Raw genomic sequence first — 10,050 nt, forward strand, 5'->3', positions numbered from 1 at the left:
CAAAAATTCCGGACACACCTACTTTGGTTCTGAGCACTTGGGGAAAAAAAATTAAAACTAAGCAGCCTTAAAGTTAAACAGATTCTAGAACAGAATTGTCGTAAAAAGAGAAATCCATTTCCTGCTGAAACCTTCCCTGTTAGCCATGGATATAGAATAATTTAACCCATTAGCGCCCAGTGCCATGAATGTGACCTTCCCTCTTAGCCACGGATGTAGAATAATTTGAGCCATTAGCGCCCACTAGGGACGACGAAAAATGTAGCAGAGGGATTTCTTTCATTCTTAGCACATACTGCTCCCTTATCAAAGAGAACAGATTGCTGAAATTTCGTCACGAGTGCTTCATTCGTTCCGAAGTTACACAGGTGTACTTTTTATAGTACGCTGGGTCCTCCCCAATAAATAGCACATGTGGCTACTTCGCAGCACTCCTACTTGGCGGCGTGAATTTTTATAATGTGTCCGTGGCTTTTACACAGTGTGATATAACACTTCTTGCAGGCTCTCACAAATTTTTTTCTGGTTGTACTGCCACCGCAGTTATTCTAATTTGCGCGGGAAGCTTACTTCTTTTAAAGGAAGCTTCACACACGATTGAGCCAGAGTGTCTGCGAACCGAAGGTTGCTGCATGTGAACCCGTAGGTAAGCAAAAATAGCCAGCAAAGCAACTAAAGCAAACAACCAAAGCAAAAACAGCCAGCAGGCTTGCCTCTAGCAATTTGGTAGCTTGTTCAGCCGTTCACAATTGCAAAGTTGAGCGTTCGTGTCATCACTCACCCCCACTTTTTGTCCCTGATGCTGATGTATTAGCACATGACGGCTTCGCCCAAAGGGCCGACAGCGATCATACCATTGTTCTAAAAGGAAAGGAGTTTTGGTTTACAGAAGTCCTGTTTTTCGTGCGCTCTAGGCAACCACCGCTTTACAAAATATGTAGGCACAATGCTGTGGTAGCCGCTGGCAATACTTCGAATGTCCCGCATCGCTGGCTTTTTTGCCCTACAATAAATTATGTGCTGCTGTACTTTCTTTTTTGGTGAACGGTTCCTGTAGCCCGAAATTCCTCGTGGCTGAGCGTTACAAGAATGTCTTGACTAGTAAAAAAATTGCTAAGAAGGATGAAATGGTCACTAAGCGTTCAAATCACCTCAGGTATCGATAGGACAGCACGCGCTTTCAAAATTTCTTTTCCAAACTCAAGGACTTTGAACAGTAGGTGTGAAATGCGCGCCTTATTAGTTAAGGGTCGTCGACCGAGCCCCTGGTGACAAAAGCATGACCTACTTGGAAAGAAAAATTCAATATCACTGTTGTCCTTCGACTGCAATAAATGCATGCAACCTGCACTATTGAAGCAAGAACCAATTTTTTCTTGCTGATTCTCTTCCGTTGCATTATTTGGGCCGAGTGGACACTTCCTATACTCCGTTTCATACATCATGTGCAACGCTGTGAAGGCTACGGAAGTAGTCCGCAGAAAAAAATAAAGAGAGGTGTATCACTCCGCGCTGTTCTGCGGCCGTGCGGTCTAACGCGTCGCTCCGGAGAGTCGACAGGCAGTGGGGGTGCGTGGGTTCAAATCTCGGATGGTAAAACTTTTTTTTTTCGCACATTTTTTTTTCATCGCAAGTTGAATTTCGCGTGACTTGAATGAGAAATTCATATTTGCTAGCGCTTAGTGAACACACGGGACAAGAACACAAATACACAGGACTAGCGTCTGCCCTGTGTATTTGTGTTCTTGTCCCGTGTGTTCACTAAGCGCTAGCAAATATGAATCCAAACGCTTTCCAACTAGCCCAAGTTTCCGCCTTGAATGAGAAAACTCGTTTTGTTCAGAATCGACTGAATATTATGGCGTGTTCTGAAATGAACTGCATGCATCTCTTCATTCGATGCGGTGAGCTGTCCGAAATTCGTTGTCAATGAGCTCGCACCGGCTTTTGGTCACCAGTAACGGTTTTCTTCGCGATTTTGCAGCATTGTAACTATAATTTTTAGAAGCAAGCGAGAGGTTTGTGCGAAAGATGACGTTCATTCGTCGGGTTTAATTGGCACAGTGGTGAGTGCTCCGCCGTGGCCCGATTAACAAGTGGCCGTCTGCAACTTTCGGGTGAAATTATTTTTACACACACCACCTCGATATGGCCTGTTTTCCCGTGTTAAGTGTTAAATTTAGAACATAGTGTTGATTCACACCGCGAGAGAAAATAGTACTGCCTCAAGAGTAGGATTTGTTGTAGTGCACAAATGTATACGAAGGCAATACAGAGGCAAGTCAGCGTATCTCGATTTCCTTGCTCTCCTAGAAGAGCAGAAGCTGCTCAGGCAGGATTTTCATGCAGCCAGGTAAAAAGAGTTCCGAACTGTGGGAGCGTCAAGAAAGAATGCAGAAAAACTTGTAGAACGCTAGGTAAAAATATTTCAAAAGAGAAAACAATAAATGAGACAGGACAATAAAAAATGCTGACCCCGCAGTGTTTGTGAGAAATTGTTTATTCTGGAAACAGCCAGTGGTGCTTTTTCAAGAGCCACACTATGATATGGAGCATTGTCCATGACGACAATGCTATTGGCCGGAATGTTTGGGAAAAACTTGTCGGTGAACCACTTCTCAAAGTAGTTGCCATCCATCTCAGAGTGGTAGTCAGCGTGGTTTCCCTTCTTTGCTCTGAAGAAGTCAGCAGTGTCTTCCACGAATCCTGTTGCACTGCTCCCACCATGTACAAGGATCAAACGGGCCTATTTGCCCGAAGGCGCAGCCAATCCCGTTGGCAAACCTTTCAGGAAAGCCTCCTAAGATTACTTTACAGTCTTGTCCTGCCAGATGTATTCTTTTGTGTGCCCTGCGTTGACCCAGGTTTCATCTAAATAGACGATGCACCTGTAAATGCAGAACAACCGAGTACACGAGTCAATGCTTGTAAGTAAACAAACACGCTGCAGCATGTAAGTAGGCAATGCAATGCAACAAACGCATTGCTGACCCCTGTCGCACAAACAGCCGCTCAAAGACACTCGAGAAAAAGAATTATCTCAGCTTAATTGCTCCCTTGTTCGGACTTATATTTCACGCCCAGGCGGCATTTGGTCGCCAGTTTATATTCACTGTATGTTTGCATGGAGTACTTCACTAATTCGGCAACGTTTGAAATCTCTTCACTCGCGGCGACTGCGAACAAAAATTGCCAATGTTCGCAGCAGTAGCGCCAGTAACTCGCACCACCGGAGCAACGGGCAGTGTACAGTGGGTGTCCATTCGTTCCTAACGGTGACGACGAGATGGCACTACCCATTGCAGTGCTACATTTTTGGCATTTTTGCTGTTTTTGCTTCCCGCACCAATTGGGATTTAGCGATTTAATCTGACCCATGCAGACACGTGCCCCACCGAAACGTAGCGCGCAACTGGTCGTGAAACATCACCACTACGCAAAACGTCGGCAACAGCAACATGGTTAAGACGATTTCTTCTAAATGTGTTATCCTGAAGCAGCACTCACTGTTCCGACTACGAGGTTGCAAAGCTAACATCAAGCTCTATGTGAAGCCAGTCTAAACGTCCTGCGTAAGAAAATAAGCAAGGAACGACCCGTACCTGCCCTGTCCTCGGAATTCCTTGATCGCCCGCAGGTACCTGCGACGCCAGGCAATGATGTCACTTCTCTCGATCAGTGCAAGATTCCGTTTTCTTTTATGAAATGTGAATCCGATGTCCTTCATCAACCTCCACAATGTGGCTTTCTTGAAGTTCGGCAGGTCGTCGTCCTCATTGCCAGCCTTTAGCACACTGCCCAGTGTTGGAACTTCCCTCTTCGCGTACATAATGGGCACTTTCAGACGGATGGCATGGACTATGAAGCTGTCATTCTTGACTATTCGCGAGCTTGAAATCTTCACGTCGCGAGGTGTTTTCTTCGGAGACGCCACAGGCCCGCACAGACGCTCCGCCTTGATTTTGGCAACGCTACGGGGAGATACTCCGGTGTCCTCGCTCACAGCACTCAGTACTTCCCGAACAGACTTCTCCGCAAAACGGATCCTGGTGCGGCAGAACACATTCGCAATTACTTGCTTGGCGTGCACGAACCTTCTGGAAAATGCGTACAGGAGAGCTGGCCGTGGCCGCTGAACTGGACGCCATTTTCTCAAAAGTAAAAGGGAGCCGGACGGAAAGAGTAAACACGGCGGCCAGCGGGGCAGCGAAAACGTGAAATGGAAAAAGACGACAAACGCAAAATACAAAATCACAGATCTGGATCGATTCACTCGCAATAACAGCGTTTTTTGTCACGCTGATGACAAATTTATTATCCACGAAGCCTGCCGGCAAAACATTTGTTATTTTTCGCTAACCACAAGCAACGCACTATTTTCTGTCACGGATGCAGCATGCGCAAAAAAGAGCGCTAGCTTTGGCAGCGTTGCACCTGATGTATGAAACGGAGTATAGACTCGTTTTGGTGAACGGTTCCTGTAGCCCAAAATTCCTCGTGGCTGAGCGTTACAAGAATGTCTTGACTGGCAAAAAAATTGCCAAGAAGGATGAAATGCTCACTAAGCGTTCAAATCACCTCAGGTAACGACAGGACAGCACGCGCTTTCAAATTTTTTTTTGCCAAACTCAAGGACTTTGAACAGTAGGTGTGAAATGCATAACAGTAACCGACTGCTCTGAGCACTCAAATACATCCAGTTCTTATAATCAAATCTTTATTATAGCCAATTAATTCACACCATCGCCATATTCAGCATAGCTAGCGACAAGAACAAGAGTCTCTGAGGCCTCGCTGAAGAGACAGTGTTTTTTCTTTTCCGCAAAAATTGCAAGGAAGGATAAGATCTATGACGTGGAATAGATAGGCGCCGTTGTGCACACAGGAAGGCCTAGCGTAGTATAGAAAGTACAGAAGCACATAATTCATCGGAGGGCAAAAAAGCAAGTGATGCGGGACATTCGAAGTATTCATTGTTTACCTTCGTCTTTCGTGCTGCTCTGCACTTGAAACTAGCATGATATGTACTTAAACGCGGCCGTGAGAAAATTATAAGCCAGCGACTACCGGTGTAGTTCGTGGGAAATAAGCTTGAAGTTTCACCTTGAAAAGATGATATATTAGGGAGAGGAAACGCGCCTTATTAGTTAAGGATCGTCGACCGAGCCCCTGGTGCAAAAGCATGACCTACTTGGAAAGAAAAATTCAATATTTTGTGTTGAAATCATAAAAAAAATTTTAACTATGCTTTTAAAAGTACGCCGGGCGCTAATGGGTTCAGGTGGGCTACACGGCTCTCAATAATTAACCTTCCTAACAGTACTAATATAAAGCTTAGTATACTAGCCTCCAATTAATAATCTCTAAGCTGTATTCGGATGTACTACACTAATGGCAATGGCTTTTCTAGCTCAAAATTCTATTTTAAATATTTGGTAGACTCTTAGGTGAAACACCCTGCATTAGACTACCTATATATATATATATATATATATATATATATATATATATATATATATATATATATATATATATATATGTGTGATGCGAAATTGAGAAACGCTTCTTTTAAGTAAACATTTATTGGGAGTCGACGTTTCGGACAGAGCCTGTCCTTTTTCAAAAGGACAGGCTCTGTCCGAAACGTCGACTCCCAATAAATGTCTCAATATATATATATATATGTATGTGTATATATATATATATATATATATATATATATATATATATATATACAGTCAATCCCGGATATATAGAACCCGGATATATCGAATTATTGCCTATATCGAACAGATGTAGAATCCCCTTGGGAATCTCATGCAAAAGTATAGGAAATTTGTTTACGTTTATCGAACTCCTGTGCACCCTATATTTGATATATCGAACTCCGTGCCATGCCGAGCCCCCGCAAGTGCGCTTCTCCCAGTAGCGCCACCCTGGAAGTGGGCTTCTTCCACTAGCGCGCGCTCCTGCAAATGGGCTTCTCCTAATAAGAGTTCACGCGGCGCTGGCCTTGGACAGCTGCGCTCTTAGTCACTGATGGGAACTTTGTGGGGGTGTGAAAGGAAATGGGAATGGCCATAAGGAGCTGGGAAGAGGGAAACCCTGCTGGCCGCAGGCCCGCAGACACCTAATTTCTAATGCTCACATCGTGGCTGACATCATCGATACCGAGGAAGCGGACCCGAGCAGTGACGAAGATTGTGCGAAGAGGCCCAGCCGCCATGCACTGCGGCTGAACTTGCATCCGCATTCAGCGTCATTCGTCGCTGTTGTGGCGCAATGAAGGGCACTGGACTTTCTCATTTGGATACTATCAACAAGCTTGAGGACAGCTTAATGAACTGCATGGTGCAGAGAGAGAGGCAAGCAAAGCTCACTGACTTTTTTCTTGCGAAATAAAGTGCGCTGATCGTGGAGTTGTGCTTTCGTTTTTGTGGACTTGAGAGGAGTAAATCGGTAAGTTCCCACTTGCTACGATCCCGGGAAATTGTCTGAGATTTGCGCAGTTTTAAAATAAGCGTCTAATAGGCATATTTTATATTTCGAATTATTGATATATCGAACTTTTTCGCGATCCCCTTCGAGTTCGATATATCCGGGATCGACTGTATATATATATATATATATATATATATATATACCACGTGTCCCAGCTAAATGTAACCAAGCTTTTAAAAAACACGGGGTGTGCTCGCCGTCTGAAACCAAATGAGGGTTGTTTAGAGTCGCGTGACCTAGTCTGCAGTATTTTTTTGTTCTTCAAGATTGACTAATTAGTTAAGCTTAATTAACCAACTTTTTAATTATTGACTTGAGGAACAAAGTGTCAAAGTGTCAGTTGTAGATCGCTTTGAGAAACAGCTTACTGAGACATTTGCAGCAAAGTAATATTTACGTAAAGTAGTTTTTTTACTGGCCTTTAACCATAACCAGCAGAATAAGAAAAAGCTTCCACATGACAACTGTGCCGCTTCAACGTCCCAAAACGCGCCTTAGAGAATAAAATCCATTTTTTCTGAAGCCCTCTCCTCGATGAGACTTTGGGTGCACATTGGGGCAGAGATGTGAGCGAGCAGCTGGTCACGTGACAACTTCCTTTTAAGGCGAATAAATGAAACTGCGTAAATCGTAACTTGACGGAAACAGCACTACTAGCGGTTTTTCGAGGTGATCTAAAACTTTGGCATTGACACTTTCTTCCTGAAGTTAATAATTAAAAAGTTAGGTAATTAAACTTAACTAACCAATCAACTTTGAAAAGCGAAAAAAATACTCAATACTAGGCCACTCGACTATTAACAACCCTGAGTTGGTTTCACTGGACTAGGACACTTCGCCTTTTTTAAAAGTTTGGTTACATTTAGCGGGGACACCCGGTAATATATATATATACATATATATATATATATATACATATATATATATATATACATATATATATATATATATATATATAGAGAGAGAGAGAGTTACTTCACTGCATATCCGCTTCTTTTTTCAGTTCATTCCTGCAAATGTTTATTTATTTCGCCAGTACTTAACTGAAGATTGCATACCTTTGGCACCATTGTTTTGTGATAACACTTTCGTGCTTTGTTTAGTCATTCCATAATTCCGTAATTTATTTTTAAGCAAACGTAGGCCTCAGACGTGTTGCTGATTACATTGCAGGCGGAATAATAAATAATTACTTCTCCCAGAAATAGTATTGAAGGCAGACTAAAACCTTCAGCTGCACAGTCTGGGAGGTTTTTCTGTTCCTGCATCTTTTCTGCATTTTGATTTCTTCAGCACTTTGTCAGAAGAGTGATGACGCTAAGCGGTGACCAAATGTATGCTTATACAAGAAAACCAATGTAAAGATAATTTGATAATTATCGTTGAAGAAAAGTACCTTTGTTATAAAAGAAGAGCAACAAAAATGTTATCGCTTAGGCTAGCTACGGAAAAAAAAGCTTTGTGCTCTCTTTTTTAATCTGTACACGTCTCACAGCTTCCTTGATCCTTTTCTTCATCGGATGGCTCACATGTTCAGTCTTCTGTAGCAAAGTTAATAATAATAGTGTTTATTTTACCACCGAAATGTATGAAAGGTTGTCCACAGTAAAAGTGGACGCTAGGACAGCTTGAGTCGGCCATCAACACCAAGCCGCTGGATTTGGCAGCAAAGCAGTGGGTCACGCATATTTCGATACACATGTATTAGCAATATTACACAAGATCTCGACAGCTACTTCCCGTAAGAAAACTAAAATGTCATACATGAAGTAATCAACAGAGCAATATATTTAATTTGGTTTAGAAACACAATGAAGAGTCAGTCAGTAAAAAGTGTCTTAATAGGCTCTTGCATGACGACATTAGTTAGAACGTGATTCTCTTTAACGAATTGTAATTTCTACAGAGAGGCGCATAGGGTTCGTGAAATGCGTTAAGAAGGCTTTAGCAGCCTATTACGACTGCGGGTCCTAACAGATGACAACGAAGTTTTTGGACGTGAAGTATGAACGCCCCTTAAACCTGCTGGATTCTTCTAAGTCGGTGCATAATCCATCGTTCTGTGAAAATAAGCCGCCTTGCTGAGAAAGGACGAAGAGCGGATAGCAGGGCCGATGCCTCTTGAGATAGCCTAAATAATGAGGCCGCAACTATTCCCTGAAACTTGAAGCGAAATATTATGGCAAGACCAAGTTTCACTTTGTATAAAAAACGACTATATTGATACATGCATTCGAAGAAACAGAAGTAGTGCATGCACTAGAAGAGGAAGAAGTTAGTTGGCTCTCTCGCGCGCGTTCGAACCACTGAGGGACCGCCGCAGGTTTTTCGTCTCTGCGCTGGTGTACTTTTTGGTGTTGCACGCTACAGTTTGGTGGAGGTGCTGGGTACAGACCAAATGGAAGCACTTTAAACTCATAGAGGCCGTCAGGCGTCACGAAAGCCGCCTTCTCCCGGTCTCGCTCGTCCACTTCGATTTGCCAGGCCCGCTTTTAAGGTCTAATGACGAGAAGTATCGGGCATTCCGCAATCGGTCGAGCGCGTCATCTATCGTGGGCAGCGGGTAAACGTCCTTTTTGGTCACGTTGTTAAGTTTCCTGTAGTGCACGCAGAAACGCAGAGTATTGTCCTTTTTTTTTACAAGAACCACAGGCGATGCCCACGGACTGGTGGACGGCTGAATGACATCGTCTGCAAGCATCTCGGCAACCTGATTCTGAATGGCTTCTCTCTCCACCGGGGAAACACGATATGGGCGCTGGCAGACGGGTCGCGTAGCTCATCAGTGATGATACGATGCTTGGCGAGTGGAGTTCGGCCGACCTTCGAGCACGTAGCGAAACAGTCCGCAAAGTCTGCCAAGAGGTCCAACAGAAGATCCCTCTGAACCGACGGCAGGGCAGGATTTATTCTGACTGACTCAAGAACGTGATGCGGGCCAGCATACTGCGGAGTGGGTCCTCCCACGGTGCACAAACCTGGAACGTCAGCAACGTCGTGGAGGAAGGCAATTGTCATGCCTTTGGCAAGGTGCTGATATTCGTTGGCAAAGTTAGTCAGGAGGACGTGGGTGCGGCCGCCACGTAGTTGGACGAGACCTCTTGCAACGGCAAGTCGCCGCTTAAGCAGCAGTGGACTATGGCTGTCCGCTAGGCCCTCGTAGTCGTGAAAGAGGTCATTCCGCACGAGCACCAGAATACTGCACCGCGGCGGCACCGTAACGTCGTTCTCGACAATGCGCAGGGCGTTGCTGCAGGGATCGCGGGAGTCAAAGCGCGCCACGGCCTGTTTGGTCGAGAACGTGACACGTGCCTCCTGGAAGTCAATCACAGCGCCGTTCGACTGCAGGAAGACCATCCCCAGAATCAAGTCTCTGGAACACTCGGGGAGTACGAAAAATTCACCAACGTACGTGAAACCACTAATCCTAACTCTAGCCGTGCACTTGCCCACAGGAGAAATTAGGTGGCCACCAGCGGTGCGGATGGGGGTCCCCGTCCACGGTGTAAGAACTTTCTTGAGTTCTCCAGCAAAGGCACGGCTCATAAC

The sequence above is a fragment of the Amblyomma mixtum genome, chromosome 7, assembly GCF_055824585.1.
Source record: "Amblyomma mixtum isolate Tamu chromosome 7, ASM5582458v1, whole genome shotgun sequence".
Classification (NCBI taxonomy): Eukaryota; Metazoa; Arthropoda; class Arachnida; order Ixodida; family Ixodidae; genus Amblyomma; species Amblyomma mixtum.